We start from the raw sequence: 18306 nt of genomic DNA, 5'->3' as shown, positions 1-18306 counted from the left end.
GTCTGTTTGATGTCATGTGTGCTTATCATACCAAATTGGGCTTCTCTTTCTCTAGATCTGGGATGTTTTCGGTTATGACTTTGCTGAGGCTTTGTTCTATGCCTATGCCTTGAAATTATCATCCTATATTTATTATTCATAGATTTGCCCTTTTCATGCTTTATAAAATTTTCTACATATTCTGCATATGAATTTTTTAATTTATAATTTTCTTGGATGGACTGATACAATATAGGACTGGAGGAAACATCTAAACATATAGATATTATATACAATAAACCCATGGCTAACACAATCTTAAATGGAGAAAAAGTTAAAATTGTCTCACTAAAATCAAAACCATAATAGGGATGACTACTATTTCTACCCCTATTTAAAATTGTGCTTGAAGATCTAGCTTGAGCAATAAGAAAAAGAAATAAAAGATACAAATACAAAAAGAACAAGCCAAATGATCGAATTGTCTGCGTTGGTCCTCAAGCCTTTGTATTCTATTTTCTACATGGTGAGGGTTTTCACTGAATTTTTATTAGACTTATTGAGTTCTTCATTTCCAGCTACATATCAATTTTGTTTACATTAAGGATTTCCATCTCTTTACTGAATTCAATAGTCATATTCTGAATTGTTCCTATAATTTTATCTAGCTATATTTGTTTGTGGGGTTTTATTTGTACTTCAATCACAAGTTTATTCTATCCTTTTAAAGGATTATGCAAATATTTGTGCCTGTATGAATTCTTTGAACGCTTATACATATTTTATTTACTCTGGAATTCTATGCCTTGAGTTTCTTCTTGGGTTGTTCTTTTTAGGGATATTTACTACAAGATTGATTGGTTTTTCATGTTGGTTGTATTTTGTGATAGGAACTGGGCACCTGGGATTATGTGTCTTCCAATAAGAAGCTGTAGCCTTCCAGTCCATAGTCCCCATGTATGGTGTTCAACTGGGAAGTTTGAGAGAGGTCCAAAGGAATAGAGTTGGGGGAAGCTGGTCTCTTACCGAGGTCTTGGGTGCAGAGTGTCCACACATGGCTTGGGGGTAGAGTAACTTGCAAAATTTCCAAGAGAGCAAAACTTAATGGAGCAGGTCTCTTACTAGGAAGCCTGGGCATCTTGACAGTGTAGTGAGGCCAGATGTTGGTCTGGGAAGCCTTGGAGAGTCATAGAGGTGGGGCCCAACAGAGTGGTTCTCTTGGTGGAGTTGGTCAAGTAGTTTGGGGACTTGTAGAGGCTCTCAGTTAGGTGGGGGCTGATTTGAGAGTGTAGCTGGGTCAGCTAACTTAAATGAGTTTTGCCTCAGGTGTAGACACTGACTGAAAAGCCTGTGGAATGTTTGGGACGGGGTCTAGGTAAGGGCAGGTGGGTTTTTTATGGCCTAGGAAATATGAGAGAAGTGTACCCAACGTGCATGTTCAGCTGGAGGTCCCAGGAAGTGCAAGCAGGAAGCTTAAGAAGAAATGGGGCTTAGCAGAGGGTGTGTTGATGTTAGGTCTCTGGGAGAATTGAGCATGTGGCATCTCTTGGGGGCACAAAAACTGAGGGAGGTAATCAGGAAGCTGGGGAGCCTATGGGGATAAAGGATTGGGGTCTATGGTAGTTAGTACTGAGTCCTGTTTTTGTTTTTTGTTTGCTTATTCAGTTGTCTCCTTGTTTTTTGTTGTTATTTGTTAGTTTGTTTTTGAGACTGATTCTCATGGGTCCTAGGCTAGTCTTAAGTTCACAGTGTAGCTGAGGATGGCCTTGAATTTCTGACCTTCTGGCTTCCACCTCCCAAGTGCTGGGATTACAGTCATACCCTAATCACATTTGGCTGAGAAGGTTGTTTCTTGATTATTTCTAGAGAAAGAGAGAGGTCCTTTGTATTTTGCTATGCAATAATAGAAAATTAATGCATGGGGCTTACCAGAGGGCAGTCTTGTCAGGTTTCTAGGTGTGTAGGTCAAACTATTATTCAACCATTCCTGATATGAACCTATTAATGAAAGCCTTGTGGTTTTAGATTTTCTTAGTAAGCTAAAATAAAAAAAATAGCCTTGCATTCAAGATTTTAATGTTTATATATGTATCTATGTATGCAGGTATAAGTCATGGGTATAGTCTTTGAAACTTGAACAGGTCCCAAAAAGAGAGGTGGGGAGATGTGATGAGGAAGGTGTGGAGGACAATAGAACACATGTGACAATAAAATAATAAGGATACTACTGGGGTAGAAGGACACAAGTGGATATGAGGGGATGGAGGGGCTGGGATGAATAAAAGCAAATTCTGTTTGAAAACATCATAATAAACCTAATAGTGTGTGCTAATTTTAAAATTAATAAATCGAAAATACGCAAGTGTTCTAAGTTGAAACCTGGTCTTTCAGATTGACAAGAAGTAATATTCATCATAATAAAGGAAAGATATTTTACTTAATACTTGATTTAAACCTTTCAAATATTTTTATATATCACATATAGGCTCGCAAATAAACTCTTACTGTGAGCCCTTCATATGGTATTCAAGTTATAGACTTCTCAGTTTACATATTTGGTTTATTATCCTTACCCCTTCCTTATTTCCTGTCATATTTTGCCACCTAAACACAGAAACAACACAGCCCTTTGGCTTGGAAAGGAAACATTAACCTTGGTCTCATATTCCCTCTTTCTTTAAGGCTTGGACCTACAGACCTAGTGTGGGCAAGGCTAAAATCAACCATCCTACTCCTCCACCCATTCCTAACCACATCCATCCTCTCTAACACGTAGCTGACTTTTCGCCACACATTTTACATAGTTCCTTGGACTCAAGGATTCTCTTCTTTCCCCACATGAAAATAGTTACATGGAGGCTATTTCCCATCAGCTGGATCAGGCACACCTATGTAGAGCCCCCTAGGATTATCACAAACTTTCCAAATGACATTTTGCTTCTCTAAACTGTCTCTATCCTATTTACTTTCTCTGCTGTTATGCACAGACTGAAATGAGATTAAAAAGCAATTTGTGGTTTTGGAATTTAATTTCTCATAGAACAAAGACTAAAGAAACCAGAAATTTGTCTAAATGTGTCTGTTGGTATCTAGAGATATTGCTAAGCTCTTCACTGACAAAAAATGAACAAAAGACAGAGGCTAGGTATAGTGACACATATCTATAATTCTAGCACTTAGGAGACAGGCAAGATTGTGAGTTCAAAGCCAGCCTGGTTAAGATCATGAGTAATAATGCTTGCTGCCAAGCAAGTATTTTCCATGAACAATAAAAAATATTTTTAGAAAGCATACAATCAGATCCATCACCTATAGAAGCTTTCAAAATGCTACACACAGCATGCTAACTTGCTTATCACTGCTAGTGCTATTGGATCTGCTGGGCCCCAATGACCAAATGGCACAGAATTTTACATGATGGGTGATGTCGCTCTGTATGCTGTGAATGTGTTGCTCTGATTGGTTAATAAATAAAAACTGATTGGCCAGTAGTCAGGCAGGAAGTATAGGTGGGGTAAGTAGACAAGGAGAATTCTGGGAAGAGGAAGGCTGAGTTAGTAGACACCAGCCCACCGTCCAGGGAACAGCATGTAACAGCATACAGGTAAAGCCACGGAACATGTGGTAACATAAAGACTAACACAAATGGGCTGAGTTTAAATATAAGAGCTAGTCAGTGGTAGGCCTGAGCTAATGACCAAGCAGTTTTAATTAATATAAGCTTCTGAGTGATTATTTTATAAGCAGCTGCAGGGTCCATGGGGCTGGGCAGGACCAGAGAAATCTTCAGCTAAATTATCTTGCTCAAGGATAATTCGAAAATAGAAGCTTTTTAGATTACTCAAAAATTGGTATGATTTGTAATCTCAAATACATATATGATTCTTTCACACTGAAAAATAAGTCCAGGAGATGTCATGGCCTGGTAGTGGGGACCAGAGACAACTTCCATTTCCTCTTAGAAGACATAATTTCAATAAAATTTAGACCTCTGATTACCCAGAAAATGTGTTAAAGACACAAGTCCCTAAATTTCTGTGGGGCTCACTTACTCTGTAGTGTAAATATGCCTTAACAACATAGATAGGGTGGTCAGTATATCCACAAGTGATGCTGGCTAGAATAGAAGTCTGACTGACTGATATGCCATGGTTCTTCCTAACACTGGGACTTTTCCAGAAGTTCCATCTTCAGTGACTTGTGTGAAGATGGGGCCATTAGCTTCTGCCCAGTGTTACATTTTCTCAGTCTTAAACTGAGTTCCAAAACAAAGTCCTGTGCTTAATACCCTGCTCTCCTCCTAGTGAATACAGTCCACAATATGCACAATGGAATAATATCCAGCTATATTAAGAAGAAAATGAAACTGTAACTTCTATGGCAACATGGTAAGATTGGAAATCATTATGTTAAATTAAATAATCCAGGCACAGAAAGATATGCACCACATGATATCATTTACACATGGAATGTAAAAACATCAGTTTCATAGAAAATGAGACTATAATGTTGGTAATCAGAGGCCTGAGAAAATAAGGAGTGGGAAAAAAGAGGTTGAACAATGAGTATTATGATATACTTAGATGGGGATAATAAATTCTGATGTGCTATTGCTCAGTAGAAAGACTTTAGATAAAGTATTGTGTATTTCAAAAGAGAAAGGATTTGAACATTTTCACCATAAGAAATGATGCTTGATAAGCTAGATATGTTTACCCTGACATAAACATTGCACAATTTGTGCATGTATTGAAATACCTCATGCCCCTCATAAATATGTCCTGAGTCTATAGTTTGGTATATTAGCTACAAAGTAAAATTTAAGTAAAAACACAGGGAAAATATGTCAATCAAATATTGCACAAAAAAAGTTTACAAATGACAAGTAAGCATATAAGACAAACAAGTACCTATAAAATGCCTAAAATCATTTAATAATTAAGAAAGTTCACATCAGAACCTGTATATTTAATAGAATAGATTCACACTGTGAATCAACTATTGGTAAAGATGTGAATGACTGACTCATGTACTTCTAATGAGAATTCAATGTGCAATTACTGTGAAAGAGTTTTACAATTTCTTAAAATGTTATATATACAACTACCAGATGATCCATTCATGCTATTCCTAAATATTTATCCAAAAGAAGGAAAAAATTGTGTCATACATCACAGACCTGCCTGTGAATATATGTAAGAGCTTTATTTGTAACTCCCAAACCTGAAATTAAAACTTAATGTATAAAAACTCTGGCACATTCATTTAACATAATATTTAATCGTAATAAAAAAGAATGTACTATTGGCACATGTAATAATAGTAATTGATCTCCAAATAATCATTTTGAGTAAAGAATTGTGATGAAAATTGATCACTGTACAAATGCACTTATATAAAGCTCTGGGGGAGAGGGGACATTTGTGTATCAACAGAAAGCAAATCAGTGTTTGGAGATAAGAACTCAAGAGGGAAGTCTTATGAAAGGATGTGGGAAAAGTTCATTATCTTGGTTGTGGTGGTCATTTAAATCATTTATATGTCAGAATTTATGCATTATAACTTGTAAGTATAGGCAGCTTATTTATCATATGTCAATTGTACTTCAATAAAGTTATTTTAAAAAGCAAGTGATGATCCATTAGAGTTGCTTCTTAGTTTCAATCTGAAGCTATAACAGGAATCCCTTAGGCTGGTAATTTCTAGATAATATAAATTTCTTTCTCACAATTCTGATCAAAACAGCAACAAGGGGTGGAAATACAGCTCAGTTGGTAGAGTACTTGCCTAGCATGCAGGCAGCTCTGGGTTTAATCCTCAACATCTCATAAAAACAGGTGCATGGCTATAATCCCAGCACTCAGGAGGTAGAGGCAAGAAACTACATGTAAAGCCTCCTGGGCTACATTAAGATGTTATCTCAAAACAAACAAAGGCTTTGCCAAGCACACTGGCAGATGTCTTTAATCCCAGCACTTGGGAGGCAGAGGTAGGTGGATCTCTGTCAGTTTGAGATCATCCTGGTCTCTATAGTGAGTTCCAGGACAGCCAAAGCTACCTAGTAAGATCCTGCCTCCAAACAAAACACTGATAAATGTCTAGTGTCCAGTGAGGGCTTTGCATCTTCTCATTGTGTTTTTATATGGAAAGAGGTGGATGCTGTGTGTTGGTACAACAAAAGAGATTGACAAGTCTTTTACTTCTGTGAAACCTGTTTGGGTTTCCTTTTCTTTTTAATTTTTGCTTTGGTTTGAATTTGTATTTTATTTAGTTTTTATTCATTGATAGTTTTATACATTTGAGTAATGAAATATTAGTTTTTCTCACTCCAATTCCATCCCATTCCCTCTCCTCCCCTCACACACTGAAACGCTCCTTTCCAGTAAGGTTTCCTCACATTTTCTTTTTGTGTGTGGCCCATTGAGTTTAGTGACTTTCTTACCAGAGCATGGGTAGGAGATTATTTGCTGGAGCTAAGGCAGCTTAACACCTCCCCCAACATTAAATGTGAATAGTGATTTAGGGGGAGTGGTCTCATGGACCCTCCCCATCCATGATCAAGTGTTGTTGACTGTCGAAACCTATGTAGGTCTTATGCAAATAACCACAGCTTCAGTGAATTTATGAGTGTAATGGCTAAGTCGTGTCCAGAAGACATCTTTTTTTTCGGCCCATCTCACCATCCCCTGGCTCTTATATTCTTTCTGACCCTCTCCTGTTTAAATTTTATTTTATTTTACTTCATTTTATTTGTGTGTGTGTGTGTGTGTGTGTGTGTGTGTGTGTGTGTGTGTGTGTGTGTGTGTTTTGTGGCATGCATGTCTGTGCACAATGTGCATGCAGTGCCCAAGGAGACCAGAAGAGGGCAGCAGATCTACTAGAAGTGGAGATACAGAGAGTTATGAGCTGCCCTGCAGGTACTGGGAGTAGAACCCAGATCCTCTGGAAGAGCAGCACGTTCTCTTAAGCTCTAAGCCCTCTTTCCAGCCCTCCAAACCTCTTCTTAGGTGTTTTTTGAGCCTGGGTGTGTGTGGTATACCTGTCTCATTAAGGGCTGAGAATTCTACCATCATTTTTAACCTCTGCACATTAGTCAGTTATGGATTTCCGCATTAACTGCTGCCTGATAGAGTAAGAAGCCTTCCTGATGAAGGCTATGTGTAGCACTAATCTCAAATGGAAAACAGGACTTTTGGACAAATTATCATGAAGCCTCTTTTATAAAAGCATTAACACCATTCAAAGGCAGAGAGTTTCTGACTTATTCAATTCTCAAGTGATCTCTCCTCTCTATATTATCACATGGGGTAATTTAAATTCAAACATACAAATTTAGGATAAACATATACATCTACACAATTACAAATGGTCTATCCATAAGAGATGGCAGTACATTGTTGTTAAAAATGTTTATTTATTTGAAGTTATGTAAAAATTTGTCAAGATGGGTGTTTGGTATCAAAAAAAATCCATAGTTCCATTAATCTTATTGTCTTATTTTCCAAGCAAAAATGAATGAATTAAATTAATATGTTAAAAGAATGGAAAATACCAGTAATTAACAGAGAATATTTGGGGAGATAAGCAAGGATTGGGAGTAGTAGAAATATGGTAATGTACCAATATGTCTTGTGAAAGCTAACTTTATGTCAACTTGATAGAAGCTATAGTTATCTGAGAGGAGGTAACCCCAATTGAGAAAATAACTCTGGAAGATCTGGCTGTAAACAAACAAGCCTGTAGGGCATTTTTTTAATTAGTGGTTGATGTGAGGGTCCAGCCCACTGTGTGTGGAGATGCCCCTGGTCTAGTGGTCCTGGGTTCTACAAGAAAGCAGGCTAAACAAGCCATAAGGAGCAAGCCAGTAAGCAGCATGCCTCCATTGCTTGCTGTATCAGTTCCTGCCTTCAGGTTACTGCCCTGTGTGAGTTCCTGATCTGAGTGAGTTCCTGTCCTGAGTTCCTTCAATGATGAACAGTGATGTGGAAGTATAATTCAAATAAACCCTTTTCTTCCCTAAGTTGCTTTGGGTCTTGGTGTTTTATCACAGCAATAGTAACCAAGCTAAGATACCTATATTATGCAATTCATCCACTCTAAATTGCCACTAGAAAAATAAGGAACTCACCTAGGGAGATATCTCAATGGTTAAGGCATTTGCAGCACACTTGATGGATTAAGAATCAGTGTAGATACAAACTTTCCTTTGGGTATAGTTATAAAGGTGTTGCCAGAAATATTAAAGCAAAAGGAGGATATGCCCAGGATGGATGTATAATCATTCCATTGGGCTAAAAAAGTGAGGTGAGCACTCTTTTACGAATGTGGATACAGTGAGAGCAGTTGCATCATTTGCCTTCTGTCATGACTTCTCCACTAAGATGGACTGTATCCCCTCAGACTCGAGGTTAAATAAACTCTTCACTCCTTAAGTTCATTCTTCTCCAGTATTTTGGCTATGGTAAAAATAAGAGCAATTAGTACAGAAAATTGGTACTAAGCAATAGGACCTTGCTTTGAAAATATGGCCAGGTAGTTCTAGGCCATTAGAGTTGCTTCATGAGAGGAATGTAGAACATTCTGAAACTTAGGACTAGAAAATCACTAGAACCCAGAAAGCTGAGCTTAATGAAGCATTCTTGTGAGAGTTCAGAAGACCAGAATGTTGAGAGGCATACAGACACTGCAGGCCCAATTCATGATGTTTCAGGGAATAAGGACTCTAAAAGGAATTGAGATAGAAGCTACTCAGGTGATGTTCTGCAAAGAATCTGTCTGAATTCTGCCTGTGTCCTGAGACCTTAAATTCAAAAGTAATGAACTAATTTGTTTGGCAGAGGAAACCTCAAGACAGGATAACATTAAGGCGGTGACACAAATATCGTTCACCTCTCTTATCCTGGTATACAGTGAGGAAGAGCAGCAAGTGGAGAAGAAAGGTAAGAAAAAATGTTTTTTTCCAAGAAAAGGAGCATGGAAGAGCTTAAAATTGTAGACAAGGTGAATAGAAATGCAGATGTGATTGTCAAAGGGAGTAGTTCGATTAAATAGAAACCTAGTGTTCTATATTGTGATGATAGGAAAGGTACGCTAGGAATATGATGACCTCACTTATTAAAAGCTCCTACTTATGTAAAGGTGAATTCATTTGAAGGGAGGAATCCTAACCAGATGCTGCTGAAAGAATTTCCTGCTGGAAAACAGCTGCCTATTGAAGCGTTTCTCCAGGCTCAGCAAACAGAAGCAAATTGAACAATTTGATCTACTTGGACAGGCTCAATCTCAGGTTGGCAGTGTAACTTGTTAGCATCATCCATGTGATACTTGTTTTATTGCATGAGAGCTGCTAAAAGTAAAGGAGTCAAAGTTGCTAACAGCTACTGAGACAAGGCAATGTGTGGTAGGGCTGGAGTTCCAACAAGGACAACCTGAGAAGCCATTGTGGGAAGCAATGAAAGTGAAGCTCATGTTACAATGGAGACGCCAAAGATGCCAGGACCTTAAGACATCCATCAAAGACAACTCCAGGCATGAAGTCAAGAGGGCCCAAGAGAGAGACAACATGTGCTTCAGGTAGCAGATCTCTAAGAAGGAAGCTACTACTACACAAGCATGGTAGAGCTCAGATGTTTTGTTTTTATCACATACTGTACATGCTGGACATATAGATTCAAGATTTGGTGTTTGGTCTTCCCTTGGTCCTATCTTTCCTTACCCATCGTCTTCCTTTTTTGGAATAGGGATGTTTACTCATACTGTTGTATATTTGAAATATATAATTATTTTAAATTTGGTGGGAGCTTACAAATAGGAGACTGCCTTGGGTCTCAGAAAAAGCTGGGACATTGGACTTTTGAACAGTGTTGCAACTGGTAAAAACTAAGAGGGCTTTCAGGGACAGACTAAATATATTTTGCATTATGACATGAAGATGAAACTTTGAGAGGCAAAAGTGGAATGCCATTATGTAAAAACATGGTTGTTGATTGGAAAAGGGGTTGATTTATGATGGTTAATTGTGATTGTTCCCTTAATGAGGTTTTTAATCATCGTGAAACACACCTATAAGTCTTTGAGAGTATTTCCAGAAGTTTCCTTGAAGAGAGAAAGGCTTTCTACCTTTAATGTAGATGATTCCATGGGCTTGGGTCCCAGATTGAATAAAAAGGGAAAAAAGGGAGCTGAACATTAGTATTCATATTTCTGTGTTTCCTGTGAACACAATTTGATCAGTTGCTTTCCATTACTGCCAGTACGGTTCCACTACCAGAATGAACCTTATCCTCTAGAAGTATGAGCTAAAAATAAAGCCTTCCATCTTAAAGTTGCTTCTTACCAGGTATTTTGGTCTCAGCAGTGAAGAAATTAATCAATACAGAAGACTGTAAAGAGCCAAAGATAAGGTAACTATGGTGCCTGATCTCTGGAAGAATTCCATGGAGTGGCGAAGCATCACAAGCCAGGGAGCTGAGACACTGTAGGCTTAAGAGCTGCAATACTAGTCACTATAAGTAAGACAAAGGTTCATAACTTGCGGGCCATGACCCTTGAGGGGTTTGCACATCAGATATCCTGCATATCAGATATTTACATTACAATATTCAAACTAGCAAAATTATAGTTGTGAAGTAGCAATGAAAATAATTTATTTTATGGTTGGGAGTCACCACCACATGAGGAACTGTATTAAAGGGTCACAGCATTAGAAAGTTGAGAACCACTGCTCTAAGGGGTGAAGGTTCCAATATCTCAGACCCATTCAGGAGCTATAATCATAGCAAACACTGTTTGCTGCTTTCTGCTGCTACTACTGGCTCACTGCTGCTAGAACTTGAGGGTTAAAGTTGTTGCCAAATGCTAGGGTTCCTGTGGTTAAAGCCCAGAGCAATAAACCTCCAACTTTCTTGCCTGGAGCCATAAATCACCGCCTGCTAAAACCTAGGACAACAGGCCCCTGGATCTCCTTGCTTGGAGCTGTAAGTAATTAGGCCTTGTGTACTCAAAGGCCTGGGACTGCCAACACTAGAAGAGTTTGTCCTCGCCTACTCATGATTTCTATCAGACTTGAGCAGAAGGACTCCAGACCGATGGCTGCTGCTAGTTTCTGATGCTTCCCATTTTTTTCTTGTATCCTATGTGAAAAGTGACAAAGACTGTCTTGCCCAGATTCCCTTGCCAGCTCTATATAAGATTATTTCAATGGGAGATTTAATCATTAAGAGATTGGAAGGTGGCTGAAAGAGAAAAGGTATTATTTCTGGTTTACTACAGTCCTTCTTTCCCCATCTCTGTCTGTCTCTCCCACTATTTACCTCTTCTGTCAATGATTTCAAGAACTGTAGCAGCAGGGGCCAGGGAGAATTGGCTCTTCAGCAGGAGTGTGATTTCCTCAGTAGAAACATGATCTTTCATGTTCTTACTCAGGGAGAAAGGCACTTGCTGTGGTGAGAAATCATAAATGCTCTGGCCGACTAGGCATGTGCACACTCCTGACTCTGACTGACTCCCAGGGAGGCAGTGGAAGTTCCACGTTTGCATTCCCACAGCTTTATGATTGCTGTGCTTTGCTTCTGAGGACAGTAATATCTGTATTTCCTCACACATATGAGTGTTGTTGTATATACATGCATCTTAGAATAGATTAACAATAAGGAGATTATATTGGTTTTAGGGTGTTAGGATACACTTCTGACATCTCCTTGTTTTAGCAGTCTAAGTTTGGGGCCTCCTCTGTATAATCCCATTCTTTTTTGTTTATTCTCACTAGTAGTGCATTCTCATTGACCATTCCCTTCTTTGACATACAGCATTGCTTTTTGGGTTCTTCCCTTGTGCTTTGTCCTTACTCTAACATCTTTAAGTAGTGACCATTTCAAACTTCGTGTTTTAAAAGGAAAAGATGAGATAACAAGCAGTGCCTAACCCAAAAGGCCTTATGAAAAACGCTGCTTTAGTAGAGACTAAGGAAGTAAAAGCAAACCGATGATGTAAGGGTTTCACCAGATTATAGAGGGTCCATGCTAAATTTCTAGTCTATATACATACACACTAGTGGGTCACAAATAATCTCAGACTACCTAATGATTTTGGGGGGCTTTATATTCCTTTCCTCCCATCTGCACTATGCCTTTATTTCCTTCTTGTACAAACCTACATAAGTTACTACCATAGAGCTTTTTCATACTTCCTTTAAGCACAACTTCATATATCATAGCATTAGTTTGCCTTACAATTCTTTTGCAGAAGTTTCCTTGAAATTCACACATGACTGATTTTTATGGAGACAACCGTATTGATTTAATTGCTTCTATAAAAGACGATGAAACAGCTCTGGAAGAATCACGGAACTTAAGATGATACAACTAGGGGCAGAGTGGGAGGTAAGTTGTGACTATCAGCTCATGTGTCATAAGGAAGACAACATGTTAGTTGTTAGGTTTTCAGCAATGTTAGTTGTATTTAAAATTGAATTTGCGTTATACAATAGTACCTCAGAGCAGTCTAACTCAGAGGAGCATTACCCACTGGCAATGTATGAGTTTTAGTAGCAATGCAGAAGAACAAAACTAGCAAATGGACCAAATTCCAAGTGTATCCCAATAACCATGTGTTGGAGGATTCTCTTGGGGACTCATCTGGAGCACTATTCCCCTCTCCCCCTGCTCACACATGTTAGACAGAGATTTATTGGCCCCATTTGGCTCTGGAAGTGACACACTGACCAACTGAAGTTTCTTGGTTTCCAGGAGCTCAACAGCACATTTTTCCTTGTTCTTGCACTTAAGTTGGGCTCATATTTAGCTGGTGTGCATTCTAATGGTCCTATTCATTGTTTAAAGCCAGTGTTAGATATTGTTTGAGGCCTGTGACTTGGGGCTTGTTATACAACCTGAGAAAAGTTTGCTTTAGATAAATTTACCTCCAGCAGTGTCCTATTTCATTATTTCAGCAGCACGGCAATGCACACATGCATGCACAAGTATCAAGGAGTAATCCAGAACAGAAAGAACACTGAAATATTGAAAGAGGATGATTAGAAATTTGGAGACTAGGAATGCTTACAACATACACACACACACACACACTTCAAAGAGTATTACAGAACAGAAAGGATGTTGAAATAGAGGGACTAGAAACTTGGAGACTAGGAATGCTTACATTACAAGGTAAATTTTTGTAGTGATTAGGAAATCATCGTCCGGGCGATGGTGGCGCATGCCTTTAATCCTAGCACTCCAGAGGCAGAGCCAGGCGGATCTCTGTGAGTTTGAGGCCAGCCTGGTCTACAGAGTGAGATCCAGGACAGGCACCAAAACTACACAGAGAAACCCTGTCTCAAAGAAACCAAAAGGAAAAAAAAAAAAGAAATCATCTGTTCACAAAGCCTTAAACACATAATGTTCTTGGCAGCTGCAACTAAAGAAGATTGGGCAGTACAGGACATGCTGAGTATCAGATAAAAACAGTGCAGTCAAGTAGCAAACGCTAAGGCTTGAGATACAAAGTTTTCATCCACAAGAATGCTGTGTAATGGGAACACCTAAGAAGAAAGCATGAAGGAAAGTTGAGACAGAGATTAGAGGCAGAGCACATGGTGGGAGGAGCTGTTTTCAGATAGAGAATCCAAAGTCTGCACATTCCTTAGTTTAGCCACATTTTTCTTTGTTCTTTTCTTTCTGTCTTTCTTTCTTTTCTTCTTTTCTTTTCTTTTTCTTTTTCTTTTCTTTTTTTTTTTTTTGGTTTTGTGAGACAGGGTCTCTCTAAGGTACCCAGGCTGCCCTAGAACTCTTAGTAGCCCAGGGTAGTCTCATGATCTCTCTCTCTCTCTCTCTCTCTCTCTCTCTCTCTCTCTCTCTCTCTCTCTCTCTCTCTCTCTCTCTCTCTGTGTGTGTGTGTTGAGGAGTATTTTTCTATATAGCTCAGTATGATCTGGAACTTGCTATGAAGCCCTTGTCCTGGAATTCAACACACTCTTACTTCAGCCTCCTAAACACTGCTATTAGAAATGTGCCACTTCTGGGCAGTGGTGGTGCATGCCTTTAATTCCAACACTTGGGAGACAGAGGCAAGCAGATCTCTGTGAGTTCAAGGCCAGCCTGGTCTACAAAGCAAATTCCAGGACAGCCAGGGCTACACAGAGAAATCCTGTCTCGGGAAAAAAAAAAGGAAAAAAAGAAAGAAAGGAAAAAAAAGAGAGAAGTGTCCCACTACACCCAGCTAGTAAATCAATCTCATTGATAACAAATTAATTTGTCCATTAATTGTCTAGACATTTAGAGTATGCTTTTTCCTATATGCCCTGGATGAAATATATAATGGTATCATTTATTAAATAGATATAAACCTTATTGCAGTATTACTAAATATTTTTTGTGATTAAACTACCACACACTGATATCATTGTTTGTATTTTTGTTTTAAAATTTCTTTTTAATTATTGTATACAGTAAGATACTTATGACATTATATATATATATATATAATATAGATAGATAGATAGATAGATAGATAGATAGATAGATAGATAGATAGATAGATTAGTTGATTCACCCTCCATCTCTCCCCATATCCCTATGTCTCCAGTCTCCATTTGTACCATTCCACCCCTAATACTCTCTCTTCCACTTTTATATTTCATGTATTCTATTATCCTCCCCATCTCCACTTAAAACCTCTTCTTTTCCCTTTCAGGTGTCTCTTCTAGTTTCCTGGTCTCTATTCACACTCATTCCCACATTCATATATATACAAAAGTACAAGCTAGGATATGCATATGTGAGAAATCATGCTGTGTTTGATTTTCTGAGCATTTATTGGCTGTTGGTGGGCATATAAACTGATATAGCATATGGAAATAAATGTCGAGATTTCTTAAAAAATGAAAATGGGATTTTCATAGTACCTCACTCTAACACTCCTAAGCATATAATAAAAGACTGTATATCCTGTCACAGATATACTAGCACATGCGTTTTTTTCTTTATTAAGAAATTTTCTACTCACTCTACATACCACCCACAGATCCCACCTCCTCCCTCCTCCCACCCCCCAGCCTTCTTTCCCCAGCCACCCCACATCCCCACATCCCCCAAATCGAGGTCTCCCATGGGGAGTCAGCAGAGCCCAGCACACTGAGCCTAGGCAGGTCCAAGCCCCTTCCCACTGCACTAAGGCTGTGTACAAGGCATCACACCACAGGCACTGGATTCCCAAAAGCCTACCCATGCATCAGGGACAGATCCTGATCCCCCTGCCTGGGTGCCCCCCAAACAGTTCGAGCCAAACAACCATCTTCCGTATCCAGAGGGCCTAGTCCAGCCCCATGGGGCCTCCACAGCCACTAGTCTACAGTTCGTGGGCTTCCTCTAGTGTGGCTGGTCATCTCTGCATGTCTTCCCATCATGATCTCGACATCCCCCGCCTGCAGAATCCCTCCTCTCTCTCATCGATTGGATTCCTGGAGCTTAGCCTGGTGCCTGGCCATGGATCTCTGCATCTGCCTCCATCAGTCACTGGACAAAGGCTCTATGATGACAGTTAGGGTATTCACTAGATCGGTCACCAGAGTAGACCAGTCCAGGCACCCTCTGGACCACTGCCAGTAGTCCAAGGTGGGGTCATCCTTGTAGCACATGTGTTTTTATGGTGCTGTCTTCATAACAAAGAAATGGAATCAGCTTAGAGGCCCATCAACTGATAATGAAAATGTAGTAAATAGGCAGGATAGGATTTTATCTAGCCAGAATGAAATGTTTTTTTCAAAAATGACCTTTTCAGAATCATTGATGGAAATGATGAAATACCTTACTAAGTGAGATAATATTTTTTTGAGAGTGGGTCTCATGTAGCCCAGGCTGGCATCAAATTTGTCATGTACCCAAGGACGGACTTGATAATCTGATCCTCTGCCTTAGTCTCCCAGGTGGCATGGAATACAGGTGTGTGCCATAAAGCCCCTAGGCCAATAACTCATAGAAAGATTGTGAAAACCATCAAAATCTCTGTTTTAAATGATCCTTATTATTCAGACATGCTCTGTGTGGTTTCTATTAGCTTCTGCTTCTCCAGGTCAAGAAAACACAAATCAAGCTGTTTGTTTTCTTCCATTTGTTTTCTATGCCCATTACTATGGTACAGCAATCCCATAGTTTTTGGGAGCTTTCATAGTCTTCTCATCTTCTAGGTATAAGACATTTGGCAGGGAAGAAGGGACAGTCTCATTCTGTAGGCCAGGCTAGTCTGCAACACAGCAGGTAGCCCTGGCTGGCCTTAAACTCATGGTAATAATTCTTGTCTGCCTCCTGATTGCTGAGGTTGCAGATAGGAGCAATCCACTGGTTTACGAGACACAATTTGATTCCTAAAAACTAGACACTTCTTGGTAAACAGGTCAAAATAATACTTTCCTGGGAGACCTTTAAAAAAAACTTGTCAACTTCAGTTCTTATTTTGGGTAGTAGATGTGTTAATTTTGACTAAGTAATTTTACTTTTATATGTAGCCTTTCTTTCAGTCAGAAACATTTATTGACCTCCCGGTATGTATTAAATACTGCATTTATTGCAAGGGACAGTCCCTTTTCTCGTGCACTTAATAGTCTAAGAGGAAAATAAGGCAATCACCAAATAATCACATCAATTTAAAACTGCAATTGAGTGGAATAAAGACACCAGATGGGTCACAGCCCAACGGATTAGTACCTATAACATACAAAGAATTCCTAGACGTGAACCAACAAAAGCACTGACAAAGAAAGCAATGGCCAACTTAAAAAAGAGGAAAGCCAAATAGCCAATGAAGAAAGAAAGTATGTTCCTATCTCCCTCATTTGTAAACAGGGAATTGCAAATGAAAACATTGAAATGTCATTTCACACCCATTGGCTTGTCAACAACTTTAAAGTTTGACATTAGCAAGTGTTGAGGACATGGAACATGGGGAAAGGGGGACTCTCACATAATGCATGGAACTGTGAATTGGTAAAACCTCTTTGAGAAGTCATGGAGCAGTGCTCAGCAATGCTGCCAGTTTCCATGTCCTGAGCCTAACAATTCCATACCTAAGTATCTACTCTGAAGTCTGCTTTCATACCAGAGAATGGGATTTATTATTTTTTAAGATCTCATAGTGTTCCATTTATTTTTTCCTTTTATTGAAAAGAGATTCTTATCTCATATAATATATCCTGAATATGATTTCTCCTCCCTCTACTCCTCCCAGTTCCTCCCCACCTCTCCTCCCACTTTGATCCACCCACTTTCTGTTCCTCAGTAGAAAACAAATAGGCATGACTGGTCCAGCCTGAGACCCATGCCACGAGAAGGAGCCCACCCCTGACATTGCCTGGAGTGCCAGGACCCAGAGAGGCTGGATGGCTTAGAGACCAAGGATAGAATCAAACATGATTAGAGAAAAAAAAAGTCAATGTAATGATGCCTAACAACATTCTGCTATACTTATAGACTGATGCCTACCTCAATTGTCATCAGAGAGGATTTATCCAGCAACTGATGGAAACAGATGCAGAGATCTACAGCCAAACATTAGTTGGAGCTCAGGGAATTGTGCTGAAGAGAGGGAGGAAGGATTGTACGCGCCAGATGGATCAAGGACACCACAAGAAAACCCACAGAATCAACTAACCTGGGCTTATAGGGGTTCACAGAGACTGAATTGACAACCAGGGAGCCTTCATGGGAGTGACCTAGGCACTCTACATATATGTAGTTTGGTCTACTTGCAGGACTCCTAATAGTGGGAGCAGGGGCTGTTACTAATGCTTTGGCTGGTTTTTGGGAACCTCCTCCTCATACTGGGTTGCCTTGCCCAGCTTTAATCCAAGGGGGAAGTGCTCAGTCTTACTTCAACTTGATATGCCATGCTTTGCTGATATCCATGGGAGGCCTGCCCTTTCTGAACAGAAATGGAAGAGAAGTAGATTGCCGGGTGGTGGTGGCGCACGCCTTTAATCCCAGCACTTGGGAGGCAGAGGCAGGTGGATCTCTGTGAGTTCGAGGCCAGCCTGGGCTACCAAGTGAGTTCCAGGAAAGGCGCAAAGCTACATAGAGAAACTCTGTCTCGAAAAACTAAAAAAAAAAAAAAAAAAAAAAAAAAAAAAAAAAAAAAGAGAGAAGTAGATTGTGGGGTGGGCAGAGAGGAGGTGGAGGGAGGGAATAGGAGGAGAGGAGGGAGGGGAAACTGTGGTCAGGATGAAAAATAAATAAATTTAATTAATAAAAAAGAAAGAAAACAAACAGGCTTTTAAGGAATAATAATAAAATATATAATATAATAATACAAAGCAAGAAAGTAACACATCAGAATAGG

General features: G+C 39.4%; 1 long non-coding RNA gene across 1 annotated transcript; it reads left to right on the top strand.

Annotated features, from left to right (window-relative positions):
* The first annotated feature begins 11066 nt into the window (after positions 1–11066).
* Positions 11067–17908, top strand: LOC143270990 (uncharacterized). The gene is made up of 3 exons (XR_013048228.1): positions 11067–11227; positions 12223–12359; positions 17442–17908. It is a non-coding gene; the product is annotated as an uncharacterized LOC143270990 (long non-coding RNA).
* Positions 17909–18306: the final 398 nt, after the last annotated feature.

The sequence above is a fragment of the Peromyscus maniculatus genome, chromosome X, assembly GCF_049852395.1.
Source record: "Peromyscus maniculatus bairdii isolate BWxNUB_F1_BW_parent chromosome X, HU_Pman_BW_mat_3.1, whole genome shotgun sequence".
In the NCBI taxonomy this organism is placed as follows: Eukaryota; Metazoa; Chordata; class Mammalia; order Rodentia; family Cricetidae; genus Peromyscus; species Peromyscus maniculatus.
Note: the sequence above shows the minus strand (reverse complement) of the source record. Positions and strands in the feature narration are given on the sequence as shown.